This window comes from Hyperolius riggenbachi, chromosome 10 (assembly GCF_040937935.1).
Source record: "Hyperolius riggenbachi isolate aHypRig1 chromosome 10, aHypRig1.pri, whole genome shotgun sequence".
Taxonomy (NCBI): Eukaryota; Metazoa; Chordata; class Amphibia; order Anura; family Hyperoliidae; genus Hyperolius; species Hyperolius riggenbachi.
This window is the reverse complement of record NC_090655.1, coordinates 276,112,869-276,129,652: the sequence shown is the minus strand read 5'-3', so window position 1 is coordinate 276,129,652 and position 16,784 is coordinate 276,112,869. Positions and strand designations below refer to the sequence as shown.

At 46.3% G+C, this 16,784-nt stretch overlaps 1 protein-coding gene and 1 pseudogene across 1 annotated transcript in view; both read right to left on the bottom strand.

Annotated features, from left to right (window-relative positions):
* Positions 1–1,410, bottom strand: part of LOC137535477 (zinc finger protein 271-like) — a 408,695-nt gene extending 407,285 nt beyond the window's left edge. Inside the window, exon 1 of the mRNA XM_068257310.1 lies at positions 1,394–1,410. The gene's annotated coding sequence lies outside the window, so the exon portion shown is untranslated. The remainder of the gene's footprint in view (positions 1–1,393) is intronic.
* Positions 1–16,784, bottom strand: part of LOC137537227 (uncharacterized) — a 141,870-nt pseudogene that overhangs the window by 21,790 nt on the left and 103,296 nt on the right.

Sequence of the window (16,784 nt, the reverse complement as noted above, 5' to 3'; positions counted from 1 at the left end):
GTTACACCCCTCCAACCAAGGGTGGACTCAGATATTGTACAAGAACAAACAGAGGCGCCAACAGGATAAAAAGGACTACAAATCTTACAAATATATATGTATAGAGGAGGTGGTGGTGGACTTACCTCCTCCAAGCAGACACACAGAACTGTTGATCTGAACAGTCACAGAAAATTTTATTTACACCCTCCCAGTTATTGCGCAAAGCGTTTCACAGACGTGACCCTGCTTCATCAGGCAGTAAAAGTAGGAGCATATAACAGCTGCAGATCAGTATAGAACTAAGCACTTCTGGGGTAATAAGACAACGTTCCCCAAACACATTAGAATGAGGCTTTTCCGCCATGATGTGATGAAACGGGAGATGTGCATCATTGATGTGCAGATGATAAAGCTACAGAAACTGCGTGATGCTATTTAAAAGTATATCATTTAGTAATCATGAGCCCCCAAAATGCCAAATGCTGCACCAATAACCCCAAAGTAGCAAATGCAGCCATCTATGACCATTAAGTAATACACCAACCGTTACCTCCAGCACATGAAATGCAACAACTGTTTCCTCTCACCCATGAAATGCAATAATCATTTCCCCACCACATGAAATACAAGAACCATGACCTGCGACATAAAAAAATGCAAGTATCATTACCTCCAACACATGATATGCAACAATCGTTACCTCCGTCAAATGAAATACAGCATTACTTCTGGACACATGAAATGCAGCAAATAGGCAAACATTACCCCCAACACGTTAAAATTCAGTAAATGTTACCACCCACACTTAGAATATACTGAATGGAGGTGAAGAGGGTGACATTGACTGGAGGGGGGGGAGGGGTGGGATGGTGACAGTGGGTGGGGAAGAGGAGTAGATGGTGGCCAGAGTCCTGCGGCCAGGACATCCCGCAGCCAAAAGTGGGATGTTTCCCGGGACCCCATGCAGCCTGGGACAGGGGACCCCAAATCCGGGACGTGTCCCTGCTAAAACGGGAGGTCTAGTCACCGTATGTAAGAGAGCTGGGTGCAGAGCGGGGAGCACATCCTGGCTGGAGGCAGCATCTGTTTAGTGATACATTTATTATGCAGCTTAATGCCCAGGAGGGGAGGGGGTGCTACTGACTGTGCCTTCTGTGGCTGCAGCTCCCAAGCACTGTGAGTCAGACAGGAGAAAAGCCCTGTGTGACTGCTCACATTCCATCTAACACTAATGCTCTCTTCACCATCTCTCCTATATACAGTTATTGCTGCATACAATCTCTATGCTCATTCATACTATTACTATCCTCATACTTGCCCATGTCTGCACTGATCTCCCCACTGCAATACATCCTGTACAATGCCCAGCAGCCATATATGTGCTAGTATATAACAAGAATCACACAATTACCTCTTCCAACAACCTGTCCTCTCCACTTCCTGCAACTTCTCTTCTTCCTGTCTGACATCATTTCCTGTGTGTGATCGCCATCTTGTGGTGAATAGACTAACTGCAGCCTCTGTTTATGGGATCTCCTTTACTAATGCTGGGGATACACGGTACGTTTCTGTACCGAGTATCGACCAGCTGATCCGGACAGCTGATAATATTCAGCTGGCCCGATCAAGCCGCTCGACCCCCGCCCGCTTGATCCCCGCCGGCGGACAATGGCAGGGAATCGAGCGCTGATAAGGAAGTGCTGGCGGGGACGAGCGATAATTGATCCGCGGGGACGCGGCTGTGGTCGATCCGGCGGCTAATCGACCCGTGTATTCCCAGCATAAGAGTTGCAGATTGCCTATAAAGCTCATGGTGAACCAGAACTCCTAGGAGTGTGTAAAGGGCATAAAAAGGACCATGTTAAGCAATACAGAAATTTGCCTTCTTAAAACAGAAGGTATTTGAGATTATTCCGAGTGGAGTGAGCATATGATGTCTCCCACAATGCATCACTGCTGAATATGCAAATCTTTCTTTGTTGTCCCTGAAAGCTAGCCACGCCTCCAGAACCGCTGGAATGCACTGATGGGCCAGCTTGTTAATATTACAGAGCCTCAATAATCCAACAAGAATACAGACTGGCTGATCCTCCTCAGTGCATGGCATGGATTAATATTGCTCTATGGGGTAGGGCTTGGAACATCCCCTCAGTTACAGATTGCCCATCAAGCTAAACAATCTATTGTCATCATCATCATTATTATTTTCAGTTGCCACACATCAGCCTCATCTACAGATACATCTACAAGAACTCACACCCCTGAGTACTTACTAAGATGAGCGCATGATTCTGGGCTTACGGATGTGCTAGTTTTTGGCAGTACTCAGAAATGCGAGTATTTCTGAAGGCTTCATGAACAATACTGAAGCGCTATTTTACTTGGCAGGTCAAAGAAGTTAGACCAGGCATGGCACAGTAACAACGGCTACTGACTGTCCTCAGAGGAGCTCACAATCTAATCTCTTTTATACTCATAGGCTAATGTCCTACAATATTATTATTATTATTATTATTATGTATTTATATAGCACTGGCAACTTCCACAGCACATTACAGAGTACATAGTCCTGTCACTGACTGTCCTTAGAGGAGCTCACAATCTAATCCTACCATAGTCATAATCTAATGTCCCTACCATATTCAGAATCAGAAAACTTTATTCGCCAAGTGCGACCGTGTCACACCCGGAATTGCTTGTGGTTACATGGCAGAGACAAAGAGAGTAGAGAACAGACAGTACAAGCAAGCAACAAAACATACAAACATAGTGGGGATAACATTGCACTAAAACGGGGCATAGGGGCTTGACCATGTCCTTATTAGTTCGCATATGGGAGGGTGAGTTCAAGAGAAGGACCGCCTGAGGGAAGAAAGAATTCCTGTGCCTTGTGGTTTTGGTGAGACAAGTCCTGAGGCGGCTGCCAGAGGGGAAGCAGTTGAAGTAGCGCCAGCCGGGATGTGAGGGGTCGTTCAGTATCTTATACGCCCTTCTCCGCAAACGGTTGGTGTGTAGGAGGTCCAGGGGTGGCAGAGGTGACCCAATGATCCTCTCCGCAGTGTTGATGACTCTTTGAAGTTTCATCCGGTCACCTGCGGTAGCGCCTGCGTACCAGACGACAATGGAGGAGCAGAGGATGGACTCAATAGTGGCGGTGTAAAAACAGGTCAACAATTCCCGTGGCATGCTGAACTTCCTCAGCTGTCTCAGAAAGAACAATCTCTGCTGAGTCTTCCTCTGGATTAAACTGGTGTTCTCCCCCCACCGCAGGTCCTTTGTGATAGTAGTGCCCAGGAACCGTACACTTGACACTCTGGGGACCTCACCGCCTTCTATGAGGACAGGAGCGGGAGAAAAAGGGCGCTTCCTGAAATCCACGACCATTTCAACTGTTTTGGTTGTATTAAGAACAAGTTTATTGTCTGAGCACCAGCTGCAAATGCGTTCAATCTCATTATGATAAGCCTGTTCACCGTCGCTGCTGATGAGACCAGGGATGGTGGTGTCATCTGCGAACTTGATGAGCTTAACGGAGTTGGTGGATGAGGAGCAGCCGTTCGTGTATAGGGAAAACAGGAAAGGGGACAGAACGCACCCTTGTGGGGCACCAGAGTTTGTTATTCTTTCCTGGGAGGAGCAGGTGCCAAGCTTGACAAGTTGCGACCTGTTGGTAAGGAAGTCCCTGATCTATGCACAAAGAGTGGGATTGAGACCGAGTTGTGCCAGATTAGTGTGCAGAATGTCCGGGCATATAGTATTAAATGCAGAACTGAAGTCGAGGAAGAGCAACCTGGCGTAGGTGTTTGGTTTATCCAGGTGTTCCATGATAGACGCCAGGCTACAGTTGATGGCGTCCTCGATGGATCTGTTAGCCCTGTATGCGAATTGGAGGGGGTCCAGAAGGGGGTCAGTAGCCTTCTTCAGGTGGATGAGGACCATCCTTTCCAAGAGTTTCATTATGGTTGAGGTTAGGGCAACGGGCCTGTAGTTGTTTAGGTCAGTCTTCCCTGGCTTTTATTATTATGTATTTATATATAGTGGCTTGCAAAAGTATTCGGCCCCCTTGAAGTTTTCCACATTTTGTCACATTACTGCCACAAACATGAATCAATTGTATTGGAATTCCACATGAAAGACCAATAGAAAGTGGTGTACACGTGAGAAGTGGAATGAAAATCATACATGATTCCAAACATTTTTTACAAATAAATAACTGTAAAGTGAGGTGTGCGTAATTATTCAGCCCCCTTTGGTCTGAGTGCAGTTAGTTGCCCATAGATATTGCCTGATGAGTGCTAATGACTAAATAGAGTGCACCTGTGTGTAATCTAATGTCAGTACAAATACAGCTGATCTGTGACGGCCTCTGAGGTTGTCTAAGAGAATATTGGGAGCAACAACACCATGAAGTCCAAAGAACACACCAGACAGGTCAGGGATAAAGTTATTGAGAAATTTAAAGCAGGCTTAGGCTACAAAAAGATTTCCAAAGCCTTGAACATCCCACGGAGCACTGTTCAAGCGATCTTTCAGAAATGGAAGGAGTATGGCACAACTGTAAACATACCAAGACAAGGCCGTCCACCTAAACTCACAGGCCGAACAAGGAGAGCGCTGATCAGAAATGCATTCAAGAGGCCCATGGTGACTCTGGACGAGCTGCTGAGATCTACAGCTCAGGTGGGAGACTCTGTCCATAGGACAACTATTAGTCGTGCACTGCACAAAGTTGGCCTTTATGGAAGAGTGGCAAGAAGAAAGCCATTGTTAACAGAAAAGCATAAGAAGTCCCGTTTGCAGTTTGCCACAAGCCATGTGGGGGACACAGCAACCATGTGGAAGAAGGTGCTCTGTTCATATGAGACCAAAATGGAACTTTTTGGCCAAAATGCATAACACAAAAACTAACACTGCACATCACTCTGAACACACCATCCCCACTGTCAAATGTGGTGGCAGCATCATGCTCGGGGGGTGCATCTCTTCAGCAGGGACAGGGAAGCTGGTGAAAGTTGATGGGAAGATGTAAGGGTAGAAGACCGAGAGCCCAATATGGTGTAGTATGTATAAGAAGGGAGGGAAAGTAATATGAGAAGTAAGTAATATACTCACAAACCAGGGTTACCTCCAAGGCAACCACTGTAAAGGCAGGTGGGGAGAACAAGCCTGTCCCCACTCAGGATTAAGACGTCGCTCTCTGTAGATAGGAGGAAATAGCAGGTTATGTCACCCTTCCACCAAGGGTGGACATCTAGATGCGCGGAGGTGTACAGAGGCACCGGTAGGATAAAAGTCAATAAAAAGTTTAAAATTGTTTCGGTTGCGGTGGTGGACCAGCCAACCAAAGATAGGCACACATACTTGTAATAATACCAATAATATACAATTTATTCGTTTGCTCCTAATGACAGTCGCAATGCGTTTCACGGGCGAGAACCCGCTTCTTCAGGCAATAAAAGACAGGAGCAATACACTGAAAAAATGACAGAGACAATTGACAACCATCAGAATACTAGGTGTGTTGTAGTTGTATCACATAATGTGCTTAATGGTTATTAACATGTGGATATCCCATATCAAAATAAGGGTATTCTATTGTACAATGTAGTAGACAGTACCAATTTTAAATTGGACCTAGTGTCCCTATGGGAATCTGTACCTGTGGAGGTTACTCTATGTAAACAATGTAACAGTCTGATTTCACATAAGGGAATGAGAAGGAGTGATATAGAGATAAGAGGCAGGGTGGTATGGATAGTGCCTGGGACTATTCTATGGGGGTGCAGGTAAATGAGAGGCAAAAAAGTGAACCTGGGGCGCAAAATGCGGAGAAGTCGCTTACCAACATGTACTCGATGAGTTGCTTGGCACCTCTGTGCCGGCTGTATTGGAGTGCGGAGTATAAGAACGAACGAGAGGAGGAGGTGAGTGACGTCAGCGGGGGGCGGTGATAGGGCAGCTGGAGGTCTGTGACCAATGGGAATGAAGTGGGCGGGAGAATCTAGTGTCGCGTGAATGTGCGTAGTGAAGGAAGAGGCAGGGGTGAAGTGGCATGTATTATGTGCGCAGATGCGGACCAAGGAGGTGGATAGAGAATGCGGGAAGGGGCGGTGCTGTGTACATTTCCGTCTCTCGGGCGGACATTATGGTTATGGGAAGGAACGGTTGAATAATAAGGGGGATTGCCCATAATAGTATTGTGTGGAGAAATGTGGAAATAGTAGGGAAAGTTTGAAAGAACATGGCAGGAATACATGTAAACTGCATTTGGAGACTTCTTGTACAGTTTCTGAGAAAATCAACATACATGAAATCCATTGTATTATATGAAAAACAATGCTGCCCTCTGCTGGAATAAAACTAGAACTGTATACATATAGAAAAGAGAGAGTTTCTTTGACATGCATCTGTTACAGCTGTTGCGTTCAAATTTCAATCAGGATTATATATAGCCTGTTTCTGTTTAAAGCACGATGTGTATCATTGAGGGCACATTAATAGTACCCATCCATCTATTGTACAGATATAAATATTACATAAATAGGATAAAAACAGTGTTCAGACTGTCTTGGTCGTGGTAGGAGTATTCAAGTAATAAAATAAATGTGATATAAAATCACCTTAAAACCAGGGGGTAAAATTAATATATAAAAAATAAATGAATAAATAAATGGATTCCAAAATTCAAAGTTTTTTTGTTGGTAGGAACTTTTGGAGCTTTCCCAGAAAGGGATTAAAGCTTGTCTTTGTTCATGAGCGCTTGATAGTAACGCGTTCTTACCATATTCTAAAAATTGATAATGAGAGAGAGGACGATTTTAAAATAATAGGTCATGTCTGTGGAGATGATAGTTTAATGGATTTTCTCCAGCTGCTCGTTAAGACTATCTGGAGTTAGGGATTTCAAGATTTGGATCCAATACATCTCACGTGATTTTAGAAGCTCAAACGAGTTCGACCGGTTCTGTGGGATGGTGTCGATGAGTGTGATATGGAAGAGTTCTGGATTGCTGTCGTGGTGGGAAGCGAAGTGACGTGATACGCTGTGGAGGGGATATTTGTTGAGTATGTTTCTTTTGTGTTGTCCTATTCTGGATATTGCGGGTTGGGTTGTTCAGCCCACATACTGGAGCCGGCACGGGCATGAGATGATGTATATTAAATATTTTGATTCACAGTCGATGTGGTGTTTGATCTGGTAGTGTATTTTAGTGACTTGGGATTGGAAAGTGGTCGTCTGATGGATGAATTTGCAAGCTATCTCCCCATCTTATGCAAATTTAGCAATGGGCTACTTGGAACAGATCAAAATACACAATAACAACCCGTTCATCAACAATATCATTTTCTATAAACGTTATATCGACGACCTCATCTTCATATGGAAAGGTCCCATTAACTTAATTCCGCCTTTTGTCGAATATCTCAACACCAACCCAGCAGGCTTACAGTTTACCTCCCACCATGACCCCAGTTCCATAGAATTTCTAGACCTCATTCTATACACAGACTCATCCCGCATACTAACTAGGACCTTTTTCAAACCAGTAGACGCCAACAATTACATTCACTACCACAGTTTCCATCACCGCCCTTGGACAAGAAACACCCCATATAGCCAGTACAAGAGACACAAGTATACAACACCCAGTCCAAAATCTTGACCAAAAAATTCACAGACCGAAAATATCCCAAAAAACTACTTAAAGATGCACAACAGAAAGCCAAAACGCAAAACACTTCATGCCCAACTCCCAAACCACAGACCAACGACACACCCCGATTTATTACAAAATACAGTGCTCAACATTCGTCTATTCGCAATATCCTACACAAAAGGTGGGAAATCCTATTACAGGATCCCCACCTGCGATCAATACTCACCCCCACACCGGCAGTTACCTACAGACGTGCCCCCAACCTGCGAGGCATACTAGCTCCCAGTAAGCTGCGCACACCCCAACCGGATCCCACCCCTACCCCCATAGACTCACTTCCAGGCTCTTATTCATGCAACCACAAGAAATGTCTAGCTTGCAAATTCATCCATCAGACGACCACTTTCCAATCCCAAGTCACTAAAATACACTACCAGATCAAACACCACATCGACTGTGAATCAAAATATTTAATATACATCATCTCATGCCCGTGCCGGCTCCAGTATGTGGGCAGAACAACCCAACCCGCAAGATCCAGAATAGGACAACACAAAAGAAACATACTCAACAAATATCCCCTCCACAGCGTATCACGTCACTTCGCTTCCCACCACGACAGCAATCCAGAACTCTTCCATATCACACTCATCGACACCATCCGACAGAACCGGTCCAACTCGTTTGAGCTTCTAAAATCACGTGAGATGTATTGGATCTAAATCTTGAAATCCCTAACTCCAGATAGTCTTAACGAGCAGCTGGAGAAAATCCATTAAACTATCATCTCCACAGACATGACCTATTATTTTAAAATCGTCCTCTCTCTCATTATCAATTTTTAGAATATGGTAAGAACGCGTTACTATCAAGCGCTCATGAACAAAGACAAGCTTTAATCCCTTTCTGGGAAAGCTCCAAAAGTTCCTACCAACAAAAAAACTTTGAATTTTTGAATCCATTTATTTATTCATTTATTTCTTATATATTAATTTTACCCCCTGGTTTTAAGGTGACTTTATATCACATTTATTTTATTACTTGAATACTCCTACCACGACCAAGACAGTCTGAACACTGTTTTTATCCTATTTATGTAATATTTATATCTGTACAATAGATGGATGGGTACTATTAATGTGCCCTCAATGATACACATCGTGCTTTAAACAGAAACAGGCTATATATAATCCTGATTGAAATTTGAACGCAACAGCTGTAACAGATGCATGTCAAAGAAACTCTCTCTTTTCTATATGTATACAGTTCTAGTTTTATTCCAGCAGAGGGCAGCATTGTTTTTCATATAATACAATGGATTTCATGTATGTTGATTTTCTCAGAAACTGTACAAGAAGTCTCCAAATACAGTTTACATGTATTCCTGCCATGTTCTTTCAAACTTTCCCTACTATTTCCACATTTCTCCACACAATACTAGTATGGGCAATCCCCCTTAGTATTCAACCATTCCTTCCCATAACCATAATGTCCGCCCGAGATACGGAAATGTACACAGCACCGCCCCTTCCCGCATTCTCTATCCACCTCCTTGGTCCGCATCTGCGCACATAATACATGCCACGTCACCCCTGCCTCTTCCTTCACTACGCACATTCACGCGACACTATTCTCCCACCCGCTCCCGCCCACTTCATTCCCATTGGTCACAGACCTCCAGCTGCCCTATCACTGCCCCCCGCTGACGTCACTCACCTCCTCCTCTTGTTCGTTCTTATACTCCGCACTCCAATACAGCCGGCACAGAGGTGCCAAGCAACTCATCGAGTACATGTTGGTAAGCGACTTCTCCGCATTTTGCGCCCCAGGTTCACTTTTTTGCCTCTCATTTACCTGCACCCCCATAGAATAGTCCCAGGCACTATCCATACCACCCTGCCTCTTATCTCTATATCACTCCTTCTCATTCCCTTATGTGAAATCAGACTGTTACATTGTTTACATAGAGTAACCTCCACAGGCACAGATTCCCATAGGGACACTAGGTCTAATTTAAAATTGGTACTGTCTACTACATTGTACAATAGAATACCCTTATTTTGATATGGGATATCCACATGTTAATAACCATTAAGCACATTATGTGATACAACTACAACACACCTAGTATTCTGATGGTTGTCAATTGTCTCTGTCATTTTTTCAGTGTATTGCTCCTGTCTTTTCAGCATGTAGCCTGTCCCACCAGGGGCCGAAGTACCCTCGACCACTGCTACACGGCATTGAAGAAGGCATACAAAGCAGTCCCATGGGCAGCCCTTGGCTCCTCCGATCACTGTCTCATCCATCTTATCCCTACCTACAGGAGGCACCTAGAATCAGCTAAACCGATCGTCAAGACCACCAAGGTGTGGTCAGACGAGGCCAAACTGAAACTTCAAGCCTGTTTTGAATGCACCGACTGGAAGTCCCTGGAAACGCCAAACCTGGACGAATGAGCGGATAACATTGCCTCATACATCAGTTTCTGCGAGGACTCGTGTGTACCAACAAAATCCTTCAAGGTGTATCCGAATAACAAGCCGTGGTTCACCAACAAGCTACGCCAACTGCGGAGACGCAAAGAGGCTGCACACAAGTCCGGGAACCAGGAGGACTACAGAAGGGCAAGAAACGACCTTAATCGGGAGCTGAGAGCTGCCAAAAAAGAGTACGCTGAGAGAGTAAGAATCAACCTATGCTCAAACAACTCACGAGCTGTATGGAAGGGACTGAAGGCTGCCACTAACTACAAGCCCCAACCCCAGCATGCAACACCCAGCCTGACACTAGCGGAAGAACTCAGCAGATTCTACTGCAGGTTCGAGAACCAGGAAACACCGGAGGGAAACTTGGCACCGGCTCCCCCTCCTCTGTGCCCTGCAATCAACATCCGTAGCCTGCCCTCTCCCTCGGTGGTGAGTGAGGCTGAGGTCATGCGCCTCCTATCAACACTAAATGCCAGGAAAGCCTCCGGCCCCGATGGAGTATCTCCAGCCTGCCTAAAAACCTGCTGTCGGCAACTTGCTCCCATCCTCTCTGCCATATTCACCAAGTCCCTAGAGGTAGGCAAGGTCCCTGCATGCTTCAAGAGGTCCACCATCATACCTGTCCCCAAGAAACAAGGGGTCTCCGAACTTAACAACTTTAGGCCCGTGGCCCTGACGTCCGTCATCATGAAAACCATGGAGCGGGCGGTCCTAGCCCACCTTAAGCTTTCCACATCGCCTCACCTAGACCCCTACCAGTTTGCCTACAGGGCGAACAGGTCCACTGATGATGCAATCAACATCTGTCTGGAACTCATCAACGACCACCTTGACAGGCCAGACACGTACGCTAGGATACTACTCCTGGACTTCAGCTCGGCCTTCAATACCATCTGCCCACGCATTCTCCAACGGGACCTGGCTGCACTTGAAGTCCACCCAAGCCTACAACTCTGGATCACGGACTTTCTCACCAACAGGTCCCAAGTCGTCAGACTTGGCGATATCTACTCCCAAGCTGCAACCACGAACACAGGTGCTCCTCAGGGCTGCGTCCTGTCACCACTGCTGTTCTCCCTCTACACGAACAGCTGCAGATCTGAGGCAGACTCTGTCAAGGTCATCAAGTTTGCTGATGACACCACCATCATTGGCCTTGTCACCAAGGATAATGTCCAGGAGTATCGTCAGCAGGTGGAGAGAATCTGCAACTGGAGCAAGGAGAACAGGCTGGTGCTTAACACCGCAAAAACAGTTGAACTAATTATTGACTTCAGGAAGTCTGCTCACACCCCACCTCCAATTTATATTGACGGCACTGAGGTAGCCAGGGTGCCCTTTGCCCGGCTCCTGGGTACTACCATCTCCAGTGACCTAAGCTGGAAGCCCAACATCACTGCCACCCAACGGAAAGCCCAGCAGAGACTTTATTTCCTCCGTCAGCTGAGGAAGTTCGGCATGACTCAAGTAATTCTAACCAGCTTCTACTCCGCCACCATCGAGTCGATCCTCTGCTCTTCCATCCTGGTCTGGTATGCCGGCGCCACCACCAGCGACAAGGACATACTACAGCGGGTCATCAGGTCGGCGGAGAGGATCATTGGGTGCCCCCTCCCCTCACTTGCCCTATTACACAACAAAAGGCTGAAATCCAGGGCGCTGAGGATTGCCAACGATCCCTCACACCCAGGCCACTGCTACTTCAGCCGGCTGCCACTGGGCCGGAGGCTACGGGCCATCTACACAAAAACCGCGAGACATAGGAATTCCTTCTTCCCCTCAGCGGTCAACCTCCTAAATTCTCTCCACATACTACCGTCAATTCAGGCCCCAACGGACTGCGGGGCCGGCCACGCGACGGCTGATCAGCTGACCGGACCAACTGGCCCATAAGACTAACTGCCAGACACCTCAGGTCGCACTGGGGACTGTGATGCTTATTTTGTTATATTTTGTTATATTGGAATGTTGTAATGTAATGTATACTTGATGCCTTTGCTGTCGCTGCTATCTATTTATGTCTCTTTCCACCTATGTCTCTCCCTGGGCTATATGTATTGTGCCAAGAATAATTCCGGGCATGACCCAGTCATGCTTGGCGAAATAAACGATTCTGATTCTGATTTTATTGCCTGAAGAAGCGGGTTCTCGCCCGTGAAACGCGTTGCGACTGTCATTAGGAATAAATTGTATATTATTGGTATTATTACAAGTACGTGTGCCTATCTTTGGTTGGCTGGTCCACCACCGCAACCGAAACAATTTAAAACTTTTTATTGACTTTTATCCTACAGGCGCCTCTGTACACCTCCGTGCATTGATGGGAAGATGGATGGAGCCAAATACAGGGCAATCTTGGAAGAAAACCTATTGGAGCTGCAAAAGACTTGAGACTGTGGTGGAGGTTCACCTTCCAGCAGGGCAACAACCCTAAACATAAAGCCAGGGCAACAATGTAATGGTTTAAAACAAAACATATCCATGTGTTAGAATGGCCCAGAGAAAGTCCAGATCTAAATCCAATCGAGAATCTGTGGCAAGATCTGAAAACTGCTGTTCACAAACACTGTCCATCTAATCTGACTGAGCTGGAGCTGTTTTGCAAAGAAGAATGGGCAAGGATTCCAGTCTCTACATGTGCAAAGCTGGTAGAGACATACCCTAAAAGACTGGCAGCTGTAATTGCAGCAAAAGGTGATTCTAAAAAGTATTGACTCAGGGGGCTGAATAATTATACACACCCCACTTTGAAGTTATTTATTTGTAAAAAAAAAATGTTTGGAATCATAAATGATTTTTGTTCCACTTCTCACGTGTACACCTCTTAGTATTTGTCTTTCACGTGGAATTCCAATAAAATTGATTCATGTTTGTGGCAGTAATGTGACAAAATGTGGAAAACTTCAAGGGGGCTGAATACTTTTGCAAGCCACTGTAGCACTGACATCTTCTGCAGCACTTTACCGAGTACATAGTCATGTCCCCGACTGTCCACAGAGGAGATCAGAACCTAATCATACTCTGAATAACAAAACAACAAACATATTGGGTACTGCTCTCCAGGCTGCACACCCCAGCCCTTCCAGATGTGTTAATTACACAGGGGCCAGCAGGGGCCCTAACCATAATAAACACATTACCTGGCTATAATACTGGGTGTGTAATGATGCTTACACCCACATGTACTAGGCCCACATCAACACTCCATTATTGGGGCAATGACTGGGGACCTCATCTATAAATACTGTAACACGGCCAGTGGAGCCAGTATAGAGCCTGTATTAGGCTAGGATCACAGTTTTATACAGAGACTCATCTCACGTTAATCCTTCCATATCTCTCCTGGGACTCTGTAAAGCATAGCGGAGATGCCGCCGCAACAGAGAGCAGACAACTGCCCCAGGGCCCCAGAGCTTGTAGGGGCCCCCCCAGTGGCTACAACAGGAAAAAAATGTTTTTCCAAAAGACCTTATAGTTTTTGAGAAAATCGATTTTAAAGTTTCAAAGGGAAAAAAATACACATTTAAAAACCCGCCGACTTTAACGGTTAATAGCAAATCCACCTTAAATGCTAGAAACCCTAAATTCACAGGATATGTTACAGAGACTCTGAAGCGAGAATAATTCTCGCTTCAGAGCTCATAGTTAGCAGGGGCATGTGTGCCCCTGCTAAACCGCCGCTATCGCGCCGCTAAACGGGGGTCCCTTGACCCCCAAATCCCCCCCGCAAGACTTGGTCGTGGATTTGGTCGTTGCTGGAGGCAGGGCTAATGGCTGCAGCCCTGCCTCCAGTCGCGTCTATCAGCGGCGCATCGACGCCTCTCCCCCGCCCCTCTCAGTGAAGGAGGACTGAGAGGGGCGGGGGAGAGGCGAAGATACGCGCTGACAGACGCGCGTGGGGCAGGGCTGCGGCGGTTAGCCCTGCCCCAATCAGGAAGCGCTCCCCCGCTGCACCGAGGGGATTTGGGGGATCAGGGACCCCCGTTAAGCCGCGCGATAGCGGCGGTTTAGCAGGGGCACACATTCCCCTGCTAGCCATGAGGTCTGAAGCGAGATTTATTCTCGCTTCAGACTCTAAGGAGATCATTGGGAATAAGAGTAAAAAAAACAATTTTTCAAAAAGACCTTACAGTTTTTGAGAAAATCGATTTTAAAGTTTCGAAGGAAAAAAGTACACTTTTAAATGCGGTAAATGTCACTTTTAGTAGCAAACCTAACGGTAGTGTAATTTTACATGCATCAAAAGAAAGAGCAATACATTTCCTGATGGGGTTTCCAGAGGGTCCATACGCAGCCGCAGCGCTTTGGCCAGGGATCGCTATATGGCTGTATGAAGATTCCTGGCATTTTTTTCCTAATTTCCCAATTTGTTTTATGTTTACAGTGTGGGAATTTTTTTTTTATGTGGGGTCCCCCCTCCTGAAACTTTTTAACCCCTTGTCCCCCATGCAGGCTGGGGTAGCCAGAATGTGGAGCTCCAACCGATTGGGGCTTCACACCCTGACTATACCAGCTGCAAAAAAAGGTCCCTTAATGGTGATTTTTGTTGTTGCTTAAACCAGCCCTGCGGCTATTTCTGCATCTCAGCCGGCGGTTTACATGATGGAGTTGTGCCTGAGACTATGGTGAATGCGGAGGAGGTCGCCGCAGCGCTGAGCGGCATGGCGGCTGTCCCTGCGTCTCAGCCAGCGGCCTCCGCCATGCTGTTACATAATAGAACTTTGCCTGGTCCCTCAGTCGCACACAGACTGAGGTCGGCGCGCGCGCGCACGCACAGACAGGACCTTTATGCAAGCAGAAGGGGAGTCAGCTGATCAGCCGGTAAGGAGCGCTCCCAGTATATATAGGACATGCCTGTCAGTTGTTCCTCGTCTGCTGTTGCATATGCTACGTGTTAGCACTCAGACCCTTAGTCAAATCCGAAAGTGTGCTAGAACCAGCAGGAGCTGGGGATCCACACTAAGCCAGATTCTGTTGATAGCTTAAAGTACTAATTGAATTGTATCATTTGTTATGACCCTCTGCTAGCCTTGACTACTCTTCTGTCTTTTGATTCTGTGCCTTTGCCTATCTGATCTAGTTGCCGACTAGTGCTAATACCTCACTCTGATTCCGTCTTCTGCCTTTGTACTGTATCTGTCCGTGTGTTGCCGAACCTGCTTGTCTGACTCTTCTGCCCTCACCAGGGAACTTAGTCCTGGTGAGGGATTCTCAGTTAGTATCACCTGCTCCTCAGGTTGATAACTGTAATATAGTCTGAATCACCTGCTCCTCAGGTTGATAACTGCAGTACAGTCTGAATCACCTGCTCCTCAGGTTGATAGCTGCAGTACAGTCTGAATCACCTGTTCCTCAGGTTGATAGTTGCAGTACAGTCTGAATCACCTGCTCCTCAGGTTGATAGTTGCAGTACAGTCTGAATCACCTGCTCCTCAGGTAGATAGATGCAATACAGTCTTGGTCACCTGCTCCTCAGGTGACTAGTTACTACGGTACCGTCTGGATTTCCTGCCCCTCAGGTGATCACTTGCTGCAGTACCGTCTGAATCACTCACTCCACGAGTGATCATTTTTCATTGTCTCACTGTGCATCACCCGCTCCTCGGGTGAACCTATCACTAACTCATCTGTGTCTCCAGCCTGCTGGAGTGCTTATTACCGTGTTCTGTAGAGATACCTCCTTCTACCAGCTCCTCTGGGAGAGTGGGTATCTCTATCTATATTACTGTTGCACCAAACACTTATCTTACACCTGGGTGTCTTGCTATACCTGCATTATTGGTGATTCACCACATAATCAGGTAGAACATCTGTATTATTGTTGATACTGCAGATCACCAATAATCAGAAAATCTGTTCTTGCTGACACCGATCGTTACAGACTCCCATTCTCTTCTGGCCGTGCTCCACCTCCCAGCTGCTCCTCCTCCCAGCAGCTGCTCCCTCTCCCAGCAGCTCCTCCTCCCAGCAGCTGACAAACTGGTAGCCGGGAGATGGAAGTCCCCTCCTCCATTACTGAGCTTATGGAAAGTGTCCTGGAATCAGGTGACTGGACGGGTGACATCTCGGATGTAGAATAAAGGGAGGAGCAAATCATAGCTGGTGTGCTCTCAAGATATTCATTGTACTTTGACCCCAATGCACTTGCACTACTTCAGTAGTGTGAGCACAGTGTTCTGTGTGTGTACAATATCATCCTGCTCATTATTGTGTATTTACACAGTGCTGACGTCTTCTGCAGTACATAATATATTTATTTACATATGTGTATAGTCACGTCACCAACTATCCCTCAGTCCTCAGAGGAGATAACAATGAGAGACGGCCCGTACTGTTCGCCGGCAAACAGTATTTAGCGAACTTTTGCTGTTCACATTAGTGAGCAAACATTTGGTGTTTTGACCCGCCCCCTATATATCATCAGTGAGCTAAACTTTGACCCCTTACCTCACAGTCAGCAGACACATGGCAGCCAATCAGCTAGAACCCCTTCCTGGTCCTTCCCCACCCCCTATCAAAAAACAGTTGTGGTGGCCATATTGGATTCATTCTCTGCTGGCTGCTGACTTTTAGTGAGAGAAGGGTCAGACGTGCAGCAGCTAGGTAGGGAAAGCATTAGCTAGGCCTGGGTTCTTGTTTCTCACTTGCTGTGAAA